At 34.6% G+C, this 14,823-nt stretch overlaps 1 protein-coding gene across 3 annotated transcripts in view; it reads right to left on the bottom strand.

The window, feature by feature from the left end:
* Positions 1-13,889, bottom strand: part of LOC133522317 (G protein-activated inward rectifier potassium channel 3-like) — a 63,002-nt gene extending 49,113 nt beyond the window's left edge. Inside the window, exon 1 of one of the 3 annotated variants that reach the window (XM_061857620.1) lies at positions 13,472-13,889. The gene's annotated coding sequence lies outside the window, so the exon portion shown is untranslated. The remainder of the gene's footprint in view (positions 1-13,471) is intronic. The other 2 variants (XM_061857619.1, XM_061857621.1) reach the window with 2 other exon arrangements.
* Between the last annotated feature and the right edge of the window lie 934 nt (positions 13,890-14,823).

Genomic DNA, 14,823 nt, shown 5'->3' with positions numbered 1-14,823 from the left:
ACCAGAGGGGAGTTGAGACGTGTCGTAAACCTAGTTGCCACCAACACCTATCATTCAAGAGTGAAAACTATACTATAGACTTAGATTAAATAACGAAGCGCCCCGGCTTCGCACAGGTTAGTAAATAATTCACTTGAATCTTCCTCAAGAATCACTCTATCGATAGATGAAAACCGCATGAAAATCCGTTCAGTAGTTTTTGAGTTTATCGCGAACATACATACACACACAAACAGACGCGGCGGGGGACTTTGTTTTATTAGGTGTAGTGATTACAGGTTGTGATTATTTTTTTCCTTTTCCTCGGATACTACTATTTCATTTGATATTAATCAGAGGAAATTAAAGACCCTTATTCCTGGAGGAAAACTATATATTTTGGAGAGGTATTTATTAAGGATAATAATTTCGCATTACAATAACAAAGTACATATTACAAAACCATGCCAAAACGTGTCAATAATTTTAAAAGACCGATGTTAACACAAAGACACAATGTACAGAAACTGACAATGATTCGACCAGAATGTTTAAATCCTTGATATTTTGGAAATCATTTGACGAAATGTTTTAATGCAAATTCCTCCATGTGTCGTATTCATCACTGCTGAGGGTCGGGGCCTCCATGTATTATTTTGTAGACTAAAGCCTTCCAAGTGTTGCTGTCAGTGTGTTATGCCTCGTGGACGTTTGATTTTGCACTGACCAACGCATTCGGCTTCTTCCTCTTGGTCGCCTTCCCTGTACTTTCCCTGTTACCAGGAGCATTTGTATTAGGGTGTCGTTTTTTTTTCTGGCCGTGTGACCGAAGAATTCAAAGATTCGACTGAGGCAGATCGTCGACAGCATAACAATGACTTCCAGTTCTTGCAGGCAAATAATTTGATACAAATTAACTCCAACGTTAAATCCTACAAGGTCTACGTCCAATTTGAAAACAACCTGTATATGAACTAATCATCTAGATGCCTACTCTCTAAAATTGCAAACAAATACTCGTAGGTACTTAAAGTATTGTCCGGTAGTAACCAAGCGTAAACGTTGAGTAAATTGATCATAAAATAGTCTAGTTGGCAACAAAACTAGCTTGCACACAGATTTCTTGTTGCCAAGGTGTCACCTGACTCGAGAAACAGTGAAACCTAGATAGAGCTGTATTTCACAACCACATGATTTGCAAACAAAATAAATAAGATACCTATGTAAATACTTTGTTACTTAAAAGTGTTTATTTAGGAAAGTACGAATGTAGAATTATATATATGAGTACATACATATAAGCCTGTCAGTTGCATTAATTTATCACGCCGCTATCTTGGTGTAAGTATTTATTTACCAGATGGTATATGTGTTTCAGAGTAACTTGTCATGATAAAGCTGTCTTAGAAACGAAAATACAGAACGCACCGACAGACAAAACATTTGCTGGAAAATGAAGGATGTTTATTCGGACGGGTTTCCCCAAAAATATTTATATGTTTGCACAGATATCTAATCAGATGTCACATCAGTCAATGAGACTTCTGCCATCAAATGCATTTACACTGAAATAACGGGCAGAAAAACACAAACAATTTTTCATCGCGACCCATCACCATTGTAGATAGTATGTAGTCATGATGGCTAATATCAGTTGATTCTGACATTTCTGACGTAAGTACGTAGAACACAGAAATCGCAACATTTGTTCAATGTTCTACTTGCATCAGATTTAGATCCAGTAAACAGTATACTTCCTTGATGATTTCCAATTCCAATATGAATAATAAACAGTGGAATATTGGGAATTATTCCAAACAAACAAAACTTATTAAACTATACTGAAGCCGTGTACGTTAGTGTATTGTATAATATAAAATAACTACCCACACAAACTACTAAGGTGGTTAGTAACGAATAGGTCTTTATTATAGGTAAGTTATTGTACTGTTTAAAATAATCAATTTTCCTGCACGCGCCAACTTAAAACTTACATTATCGCCTCTTTTATATTTTAGCGCTTAGTGTCCGTTTTTCTTGATTTATAAATTAATCACGAATTCCAGATACTAAAAGAATTGACATTCTGCCAACAACGCCAGTTTCCATGAATGAAAAAATTAGATTCATGTCAATTCTAAGAACGAAGGGTATTTTCATTTTTATGAACACAAAAGTATATCTATCACATATAATATCGTGAACAGAATACGTACAAGAGGGCATTACCCTGAATGCTTACAACCGAGTTTCTTCAAAACATATCCGACCTTGTTTTGTTTGAACAAAGCCCAGTAGGTATAAATATTGTTGCACGATGATAGGTACTAGTTTTGGAACACTAATTAAATCAGTCTGTCTGGCTACCTAATTATCATCAATTTTCATTCAAATGATCTCAGAATAGATAACTACTTAATAGTGTTCTTATTTAGGGCCGATTTAGGGGCACACACCGTGACATGTTACTATGTTGCATTTTTAGGGTTCCGTAGTCAACTAGTAACCCTTATGTTTTCGCCATGACCGTCTGTCTGTCGATCCGTTCGTCCTTCGTACGTCTTTTTTTTATGCACCTGTGTAAGTATTTGTATACTGACCGTAACGTACTTTGATCGAGCTAGCTTGCGTCTCGACTTGATGGAAAATCCATGAATCAATACGCAATTCGACACACCTTCTAGAATTACATTGAAAACAACAGTTTTTATCTAATTGTCTTTCGGTTGACTTGCTAGTCATTGTTGGTCTCGCGTTTCAGTCCGATATCTATTCTTGTAGGCAACTGTGTACTTAACTTTGACGGTGAATTGAAGTACGTCATTTAAAAAATAAATACTTTATTCATCCTTATGAATGGAGCAGCTGAGTAAAAATTACAAGATGTCTGTAGCTCACGCTAGCGTATAAGTCAGTGTCAAATTCGTGATAAGGCCACTGGTATATATAACCTACCTACAGACTATTAACATGACGTCATATAAGTAGTTTCTAACCAATTGATAATTGTCTGTCGGATTATTCCTCCCTAACCACGATATCGCTGTATCTCGCAAAGAAATAACACACAATCTTTTGTAAGTAGGTAAGTATCTACCTATGATATCGGAGTGATACTCCAAAACAAACTCTCATTTAGACTCTTATTTTAAATTTACTTTTTATCATTAGTATTAAGTTTATTTATAGCCTATTTTTAATTTAGAAATAAAATTGTATTTGTTTAATTAAATATAATATATAGTATAAAGAAATGTCGAAAACAGTAGTTAGTATAGTTTGACGACCGGTCTGGCCTAGTGGGTAGGGACCCTGCCTATGAAGCCGATGGTCCCGGGTTCAAATCCTGGTAAGGGCATTTATTCGTGTGATGAGCATGGATATTTGTTCCTGAGTCATGGGTGTTTTCTATGTATTTAAGTATTTTTAAATATTTATATATTATATATATCGTTGTCTAAGTACCCTCAACACAAGCCTTATTGAGCTTACTGTGGGACTTAGTCAATTTGTGTAATAATGTCCTATAAAAAAAAAAAAAAAAACAAAGTATAGGACCTGAAGAAGCCAATGTTATTTAAAAAAAAATCTAGGATACTATTACCTTACAAAAGAATACAACCCGTAATATAGAGCAAAACATGGAGTCCATTAGTCTTGTTGACAATTTTCTGCCAGCTGTTTCTTTCTGCCAGTTGTCAGCATTTAGTGTCTGCGATCTATTTATTGCTACTGAGTTAGAAAAATATTTTCGATAAGTTTATACTACCTACTTAAACCTATCTCTAATTATTGAAACATCATCACAAAATCTACGTTTGGCAATTTTTTTTTACGCATTCTACTAACAAACACTTAGTAGAATAATCCATAATAAGATAAGAACTTTTAAAGGGTTTAAAAAAAATACTTAAATATTAATAATATTCAATTAATTTTTTTTAAATCCATTGGTTTCAAGCAGTGTTTGGGCATATTCGATCATATTGTATTTCCTCATTGTATACAAGTAACAACCATAGGTAAGTACCAATCGTATCAGTTGATTACGTCAAAGCTCGGTCACCCCGCCCGGCGCCAGTCACTCACATTTAATCGCAAAACACATTTACGATAAACTTTATACCTTTTCAACGATTCACTAGTTTTTAAAGAATTAATTGACTTCTGAATGATGTAATATGCAATTACTTTAAAAATAACAGCCTTGTAATTAAGTAAGCTGGAATGATTACACGTGAAAATATTTTTTAATAAGAGTAGGAGATTTACCATACAAGACGACAGTGATGATGGCATTAGCCATTCGTGTAATGTTTTAATGTACCTTATATGTAACATTTTCCTCTTTCAATTATTTACCCTTATGCCAATACCGTCGTTTTATGATTAAACCACGTTCGTGTTCATGAAGTCACAAACAAACCATATCACATTTTGTAGGTAAACAAGTTTCCACGCGGCAAGCCTATGTAGTGAACCAATCAAATCAAGACCGTAATGAATCGCCTCCAGTGCGCAATTGTACCAAGAATAACTCCGGGAAGCTAAGTCGGCTAAAGCTAAAGCAATAGCGCCGGGTGATTAGACATTGTCAAGCCAAACACTTTAAACACAAATCTAGTCCCACCATAGAAGCAAAAAAATTCCTACCACAGTAGGACATCTTTGTTAGACCATAGTCAATGGGTTCCATCAATCGGACAGTTAATTAATCATATACGACTTCCGTACAAAACAAATAACTAAACGACAACCAAGTGTGCCTACATATTACCTATTACTCGTGTATTTTACAGAATATATAATATTATTAGCATAACTAACCATATCACCAGGAAATGGTTTTACACGCATGTCCGTCGTATTGCTGACGCTCAAATAGAGACCCCGCTTTATCGGAATGGATGACTGGACGTGTATGCTACCGATCATTTTTAACTCGGGACAAAGGACCAATTCAAAATTTAAACATGAAAATAATAGTTTATGTGACTGCTACATAATGAAAGGCATTAAAACACAAGTGTCAGTTTAAGAAACGAACGAAGTGAGTTTTAATTCAGAGACAAACTAGAGTCGGGGGCCTATTTCCGTATCGTTCGATACAAACTAGTATGCGAGATTTGACAAAATTGTATGCAATTTACATTTCATGTCGGACAAAAAGGCATCTCGACTGATATTAGAATAGATTTTTTAGAGATGTTCGAAATTTGAATGTCATTACCAAATCGATTTTGATGTATTATTGAAGCAATTACAACATTTTCGCAGATAAGAAATTTGTTGTAACAAAACAGTTTACTTATCTTAATGTTGGCCATTATTTACGGATTTTTAAGGCAGCATAGAAGGTTTATGATATGTGTGTAGATAAAAATATTAACCTTATTATTTATTTTTAATTTGTTGATAGGCAATGTATTTAATAATAGGTGGTTAAACGCAGTGTATATAGAACGCCGTCCCAATATTATGTACACATAGCTGTTAGGTTGTTCCTAATCTGAGACCAATACTATTTAGGGATAAGCTCGCAGGTAACACAGAATGTTTTGTGACGTAGTTCAAATACTGAGTTCGAACAACTGAGGTGATCATTGACGCCATACATTTACCAAGGAATTTAATTACCGCTAACAATTTTCCTGGCGGCATATTACATTTTAATAATACATGATATCTACGCACTATAATAAATATTCAATCGAATAAAATCTCCTCCATCAAGCAATACTGGGAATGTACTTACGAGTATACATATAAAACTACTTACGAGTTCTAAAAAAAGGTTCTAATGATTTTAATTTTATAGTGTTTTTTAGTCTCAGTAAAATTAGTTATTAATTTACTATGTATATCATGTCTGAAATAATGGCTTTGTAATATATTTTTTTAATCTTAAAACATAAAAAAATATAAAAAATATACAGCAAATTAATGTAATTTTATTTTTTATTTCGCTATTTAAACAGCGCTATTACAAAACATCAAAATGTAACTGATATTGGACGTAAATGAACTGATATTAGATATAATAATTTGAATAAAGATTAAGTAATATTATTGTATAATGTATGTTAGTCTGCCAGGTACGTATTCTATCTAAGGCAAGACAAGGACCTTAGTTGCCTAAGAATAAACGATATTTGATATGAACTTTTATTTATATAATGATTAAAGTATATATTCATTACATTTAATTACATTATTTCCCACATTATTTTTAATAATTTGATCAATTGTATATTCCACACGAATTGATTTATTACTTAAGCTAATAGCTAATTAGCTTCATTATTTTTAGCTTTAGCTAATTTACATGTTAGTACAGCTACACACAACTTATTAAAATACATACTCGTATGAACTGAAAAAAACATATTGCGAGTTTCAACTTTCAACCGCTTTGGGACGATCGGTTTTCAATTTAATACGACTTCTAGCTTAATGACTAGATATTGCATGTCTTTTACTAGGCCTTAGTCTTTTATGTAGGCCATTTACTACTTTATTTGTTAAAAAATCGTTCTATCAGCACGATCTGGAAATAACTTTATTTTTATGAAAATAAGAGAGTGTGCAGGTTAGGTCACCTTATCGTAAATACTTCTTGAAATGTTACTTGCAAAGTTTGAAATATAGTAATTTATCTACTGTTGACTGTACCATGGTCGCGTGCGAACAGCCGTATATAATAAATGCAGATCGTTGCATAATCTGATTCAATAGGTATGTCATTCAATTCATCGAATTAATAGCGCCGCCGTCTGGTATGAGTTATGATGGCTAATTTGTTGGGATTGGTTTATAAATGTGGCTTGCAGGACCCAGGATCTGTACTCTGTACCCCTAGTGTACATTTATTCGATGGCGTAACGTGACGTACGCGTTTGCATTAAATCTCATTTTGTATAGGATTTTGAGATTCCAAGAGATTTAGCGTTGGTGCACACACAGCTTACCACCCACCACAATTCCATTAGGAATTCATTTATAAAATGGGTATGCCCCTTTGCAGCTCGCGGTACCATTAAAGGGTACCTTAGCTCGCTTATTTCCATGCTTCCAACTATGATGTACCTAATAGAACAAGAGAATAATAGGTAGCTAGTAGCTAGGGTGACCAGATGTCCCGTATTTATACGGGTTGTCCCGTATTTCAGGCACGAACTTTTCATTGTCCCGTTATTTGGTGAAACCAAAAGGTACAGGACTGACTGTACATTGTCCCGTAATTTTATGATTCAATGTCATTAAATGATAAAAACACATATTTTGATTATTTCACATTTTCTTTCCCAGAAAATATGAAAATTGTATAGGTTACTTGATTACGCCAAAGTTTAGTAAAAAAAATATTGTTTGTTAATAAGCAACAGCCTGTCCCGTATTTTAACCTCAAATCCCGTATTTTCAATGCAATTGTCCCGTAACCCCGGATATCAGATTTGGTCACCCTACTAGTAGCTCACACCATACAACGGAAGTTCACGCGGTTGTACAATGGCATATTTTTGGTTCCAAATTACCATAATTACGTTGAAATTATGCCGACTGCCGGTATTTGTGATTCCAGTTCGATTTGTGGCGACCACCTCATGTGAAGCCACCTTCATGAACAACAATGGCTACACTCGTGCTGTCATGTTGACACACCGAGAGAAATAAACAGAAGATTTATTATACGTGTATTTTTAGATTGTTAAAACTAATATAGTAGACATCGCTTTTTAGCGATAAGACCGCCTGTTGTTTACCTCTTCTTTATGTGTTGTATTATTTGTACTGTTTCTGTATTGAGGTGTGCAATAAAGTATATTTGTATTGTATTGTATTGTATAGTAACTGTCGGCGGCAGATCGTAAAATAGGGCCGATCGAGATATCCCCAGGCATATCATGAAACGCCGCCATACCATGATCTGACTAGCTGAAAACGTTCAAACTTCAAACCTAAACGTTTGACAATTTGCCTGGCGACTTTTAGGCTTATCAAATAAGTAGGGTGTGATATTCGTAAGCAGATCGTCAAACGCCGCCATTTCGTGATCTGCCTAGCGACCACCAGCCATATCATGCAAACCTCGAGGTGTGGTATTCCTACTTTCCGCACTTGTATCGTTAATAACGAATTGTATTCTACACGTGGTTCTTTAATGACAACATTTACTTAAATGAACATATCTGATAGGCGCTTGCTTAGGCTTCTGAACAGCCATGAAATCGAATCAGTTCGTAGAAGTTACCATGCAATTCAAGTATATAAAAAAATGGGTCATATAATTGTTTTATTAAGTACCTACGATTTATATGAAGATAATATATAGACCAGACCACCTCTCTCTATTCAGTCTTTCCCACATGACCGTGGATCAAAGTAAATAATTACCGTATTGTATTTGTATACTATGCAATGTGCGTGTGTATAAATTTGCCCCAATCCAAAGCTTCTCTTACAAGTAACTGGCATAACATGGAGGAACGTGTTGCCCAATTAGGTACTTTTTTTATTAAAAAGCTCCCTGCCAATTTGAATTCGCCAATATCGGTGAATTGGGTAAAATTTAGCTAAATGGATAGGAAATGAGCCATCCATTATAAAAAAGTCGAATTTAAAAAGACATAATTATTGAGAATTGAGATTATTAAATAAAAATATACGGATGCAAAGGCTCAAAAAAAATTTTTTTACTTGCAAAAAGAAGAAAGAAAATGGTACCATTCGATTCCTTATATTTTATTGAAAAACAAAATTGTATGACAACTATATACATAAACGCAATATTTCAGGGCGAAAATAGCAGTTTTCTTGTTTTTCCATACATTAAGGACAGGATAATGTAACGTCACATTACAAAATATCATTTTGATAGAGGCGTTTCAATCTTCTAGTGCGAGCGTCAGACTTTAACTCTCATTTGTAACCATTGTGTTGCTTAAATGCTATGAGTCCTATATATGTAGACATTTGATCCTCAGGAAAATTAAGATCGATTGACAATATTCACAAAAAACTATCAAGTAGCCAATTGATAAGCATATTTGACACCTGTGTTTCCAGTTTTCCTTTTGATCTGATCGGGTCACAGACGGCTGTTAAGCATATTTGACACCTGTTTCCAGTTTTCCTTTTGATCTGATCGGGTCATAGACGGCTGTCAAGCATATTTGACACCTGTGTTTCCAGTTTTCCTTTGGATACAGTATGTTTTATAAATTACACACTCACACACACACACACATACACACACACACACACACACACTAAATTATTATTATATTTGTATGTAGTACAATTCCTATTGTAGGCGACCAAATGTGAACGGAACTGTAAATTATTCAGCGTCCTTTTGACACTAATGCGTTTAAGTACTTAGGTACTTTAAACATTATGAAACTCAACGCTATGACTAATAGGTGGATTCAATTACTATACCGATATTACCGATTGTATTATTAAATATTTGCCAGATATGGATATGTGCCATGATGCCAGTTCTTATAAGATATCTGTTTTTACATATATACATTTATTACTTATTATAAGTTTAAGTACAATAAAATGGTTGTGATGTAATTTAAGTAATATTCCATTTTTCGCGCTATTTTATTGAATTGAAACTAATCAACTAGGTATGTACTTAATCATACATTCAAACTCAGTTTAAGAAAATCTACCTACTGCAGACTACCTATACAACCAGAGCAGACATCCAGTTGGCACATATTGTTGAAAAATGAGTACCTAACTATCAGTTGATATGTTATGTGCATTAAGAATAAAGACAAGTATTACTTATTATTAACTTTTCCTGATCCATACACCCATACCAATCTAAATTCCAAGGTAGAATATCGTCTTCAACATTAACAAGTTGTGTCAATCTTCACACGTTTAAACAAACAATAGGTAGCTAGCCAGATAAATAGCCAACTAAATTGGTGACAACATTATTACAGGCATGTTACGTGTGCCCATTACTCGGGGTCAAATGCGGCCGACATCAGTCCAACTATACATTATAAATAAAACAATTTACTAATCATTACAGACAAGCTAATTAAAATACTGGGTGATACGTGATATTTCTGAAATGAGTCGCTGATAGCTAGGTATCTTATTAACCGCTTTCAGTTTTGACCTGAAACTAAATTATAAGTTTCCTTGTTACAGTAGGTTCCTACTTCATTTAAGGCCAATAAATTTTCTAAAATCAAATTTATCTTAGAGACATCTCCGATCATTCAAGGAGTCAGTCAGTCAGCATGTTTTTTGGTTCATGAGCGTTTTCACTTAACTGTGCATTATTGACGGCCGGATTAGCACTCATCACATAACTGACTGTCAATCTCAAACCCCGTACATTTTGTCAGCAAATTAACAGGTAGACGTGACGTGAATAAAACTCAAAGTTCCTACCTACAAGTTAAAAATAGTTTTAAGAGAAAGTACGTTAAAATAGTTCTTTGTGCAACAAGAGAGGAAAGTTGTTTTTTCTTGGGAGTGTTGATTTTGAGTCCTGAATAAGCGAAAGATTCTATAATTGAATTACGAGCGAAGCGAGTGATTCTTAGTTAGAATCTTGAGCGTAGCGAGGGACTCAAAAACACGAAATGTAAAATAACTTTGCTCTCGTGTGACACATACAACTTTTCACCTCTGTAGTGAGAACATATTAAAGGTTAAAAAAAAATCATAATGACGTAAAGTTAACCACATTTATTTACATTCATGAATGTAAGGCATCATCATTACTCGTAGGATGATAGCGTCTAGAAATATTCCTGTGTTCATGGCCTTCACTAAATTAAAACGCTACTTTGTCTCACTCCCTGGAGTAACGAAAGTAGGCTTGTTCGAGCTGCTGAGATGAAAAAGTCATTGATAATAGCCAGTATCCAGTAATATATCAAGTACAGAAAAGGCAAAGTCAAATAGTTTATTACCCGACTGAGTAAGTATTACCATATGTCCCTCCCACAAGTTTTAATGACTCCCGGCTTTTTGGCCAAATGTGTCGAAGTTACAGACTTTACACGGTTTAAGGAAAAAGCCTTGGCTGAACGCAATATACAACAATATACACTTCTGTAACATACTCCTTTGTAGTCAGGAGAAAAATATACAGAAGACCAAGCATATTTGTATGCAGAGGTGCGAAGCGAATAGTTTTGCTGACTGTACAAAGCTATTTCTGTTAACCTTTTGAACGCCACGCCTATCGTACGCGGCGCGTAATCGTGAACCTTGTTGGTACGCATGAAGGTTGATATTGGGCTGTAGCCGCGCGCGTCATATGACGTCTTTGGCGGTCAAAAAAATACAAGCAATGTATTTTGTTCATGTCTTGGTATCGCACGCCCGAATAGCACTGATTAAATCAATTTGACCTTATTGAGGTTAAACATTCGATTTACTTCGCTATTTTAAAAACATGGTAAGTAACGAGATTCTTTAAACTTTTAACGAACATGTTTTGGAAGTGTCGCTAAATTCGGAGAATGACTGGATAGTTCTGAATCAAACCACTCAAAAACTAAACTAGGCAGGTCGATTAATGAATAGTAATGTATTTAGATGTAAGCTATTGGAACACACACATATATGTGTATAATTAACGATCCACGACCAGACACAGCATGAGTCAGAGGTCCGAAATTTCAAGAAACACCCACCGTTGCAAAACCGTTTTTATACCTCAGAACGTGACGCAAAATCGTGACCAATATCGATACCTGGGTACAGGTTAATTTTAATTGTTAACGTAACCTAAATACCTACAATAGTCACGCCTACGTCAATAATATGTATATACTCTCCGCCTTATTGCGATGGAATAGGGTGCAAAAATATATACCTATATTTAATTTTGACGTCATCACTCTTACACTATAGATTAATCAGGTGGTTTTTACCACTATTTACAACATTTTAATAGGAGCAGTCGGCCAATTCATATTTACTTAACTATATCTTAATTTAATATCTATTAATTTTATCAACTACCTACTTATAATTAATATTCTTTAGAGCATCGAGTTGTCTATAGCTACCAACGGTCATACAGGGTGTTAAGTGAAAATGAAAATAATAATAAGGTTAAGTATAATAACAGGAAAACTTCAATACGATCCGTTGATCCAACCAAAGTTATCATATTAATTTATCGTCAGTTGGAAGCCTAAACTAGTATTGTTAAACTAACTTTATGTATAATATGTATATGTACATAGGTATGTGCTAAAGTTCAGAGGAAAGAGGACGGCCGTTTCTCCGTACAGACGTAGTCCCCAGTTTGTTATGTATGTTATGTTGTGTTGTTGTTATGTATGTTAACCGTATCTAAGATTTTTTTCGATTTTTTGATTATTGTTAAAATTAGGAGAAAAACAGATTTCATACAAATTTTTTAATGTTCCTAACTCTTATAATAATTAAAATTTCGAAATAAAAACAAATATAGAAGCATAGCTGTTGTTGATACACAACAGAAAGTGTCAAAATATTATCAATAATTTTAATATCCAGAGAGTAAAATGAGGACACGTTTGTATGAAAAGGTAATTCCTCCACTTTCGTCTTACAGATATCTAAGTACACATGTTCCTGAATAAAGATTGAATAGGTATTTTGAAAATTTGAACTCATGATCTGACATTTTAAACGACCTCCGTTCTAGAATAACTTATATTTACATTATTTCTTGTATGTAGGTATGCAGATGTAAGGTATGAGATAATTATCTACTAAGGGTCCGTTTCACAAAGTCTGAGTAAAATAAATTAACGGCCAGATATTTTTTTGCAAAACTTACCGCTTTATCGACCAGTAAAGCTTATTGGAAGATTGTGAAACGCCAACGCTCACATTATTCGTTAGTGGCAAGTAGCATTCAGGACTACTTGGACATTGTGAAACAGACCCTTAACGAACTTAATCCTGTATACACCTACTAAGTAAATGTACCTAGTTTTCTTTTAGTTCCGATCTCTGACTCCGGCAGTAGGTCTTTACATTTAGTACTTCAATTGATAACTATAATTATATTGTAAGTATTTCGTGGGTGTGTTCCTGGGCAGTTTTCAGTTAAGTGTACCATTTTTTTTTTCAAAACCCATTAAGTTTTGAGTTTTTTCTACTCAGAATCACGAGGACTATCGATTTTCACATAGGTACATTTTGTATGGACCATCATAAAACGGAAATTTGTATGAAAAATTGCGGACACTTTTTTTGCTTCAATCGATAGGTAGCCCAAAAGTTGTTACTTTATCGAAAAAGTAAATGGTACACGTTTTTTTCTAAAAATCCCTTCCTTATTATTTATTTTAGAATGATATAGATGTAAACTCGAACACATTTCATAGTTTTCGAGGAAACATGCATGGCTTTCGAAAATTACTTAGGTTAAGTAATGTACTTACCTATAGCCTAAATATATGAATAGATAAACTCACACTAACGTATGATAACAGTGATAACTTACCTTCATATATGGACCTATCATAAAGAAAAATTATCGGACGCTTCGCGAAATTTAATTTCCCGAAACTGGAATACAACCAAACGGTCAAAGTTATGCACTGGGTACAAAGTTTCACAGCAATGTACTATCACAGATTTTTACACGCGAATACGGCACTTAAACAAAAGTCATTAACACGAATTCACAATTTAGCACATGTTTTGAAATAATATATACAATAACTTAAAACGCGATTTAATTTTAACTTTTTTATTTCTTTTTAGGCATGTTGTGTACCGCGAAACGATCGAAAGGAACTTGCAAATTGAATTTGGAACACGCGCTTTTTAAATTCGCGCGGGAAAATTGGCTTGCGCGCGACGCGAATCGTATGTCGGCTGAGCGGCAACTGGCTGTAGGCCGCGATCTCCTACGCTTGTATATTCGCAGCCGTTAAAAAATAAACTACGAGAGGTGATGATCGAAGGCCTGTTCAGAGGAACTGTTATCTAACGTGCGTTTCCAATGCGCCGCCGGCGACCGCGTTGCGAATCCTTTCACGACTCTGGAAAAGAGATGACATATGACATGTAGGTTATGGGAATTTCTGAGTATTTGAGAAGGGTATCGTAAATTAATGCACATGAGTGAAACCGTCACTCAGAAAGCCAATCACGCGTAATGTTGACGCGAATGATATGCGGATGTTAACTCTACAATTACTCTTGACAGTCTTGACTCTACTGTCTACTTGACGGTCAAGACGTCCTTAGAACTCGATTTTAACATTTTTAACTGGTTTGGCTGTTTTGAGTGCCTTATCTTATACTTATATGTCTCGAGGAAAACCTAAATAAGCTCCCATCCTTTCGGGTATCTTGATTGTTGATTGACGCCATGCCACTAAGACTGATGATGTCGGTAACCTATAAATAATTATTTTATGACGACCGGTCTGGCCTAGTGGGTAGTGACCCTGCCTACGACGCCGATGGTCCCGGGTTCAAATCCTGGTAAGGGCATTTATTCGTGTGATGAGCATGGATATTTGTTCCTGAGTCATGGGTGTTTTCTATGTATTTAAGTATTTATAAATTATATATATAGTTGTCTAAGTACCCTCAACACAAGTATATACAATACAACAATAAAGTATATACATACATACATACATACATACATACACAAGCCTTATTCAATATAATTAATTATTATTCCACAAACTATCAAATCATATGGGTTTCCATGACAACACTCTAATAATATGGTTCGAGAATTCAGAATCAGTATCAGAATCAGAATCATTTATTTTGCTAGAACATTACACAGATATTACAATTTGTCATTATGTCAGTAGATAGGTTACATGAATG

This window comes from Cydia pomonella, chromosome 10 (genome assembly GCF_033807575.1).
Source record: "Cydia pomonella isolate Wapato2018A chromosome 10, ilCydPomo1, whole genome shotgun sequence".
Taxonomy (NCBI): domain Eukaryota; kingdom Metazoa; phylum Arthropoda; class Insecta; order Lepidoptera; family Tortricidae; genus Cydia; species Cydia pomonella.
The sequence above is the reverse complement of the archived record's forward strand: the minus strand, read 5'-3'. Positions and strand labels throughout refer to the sequence as shown.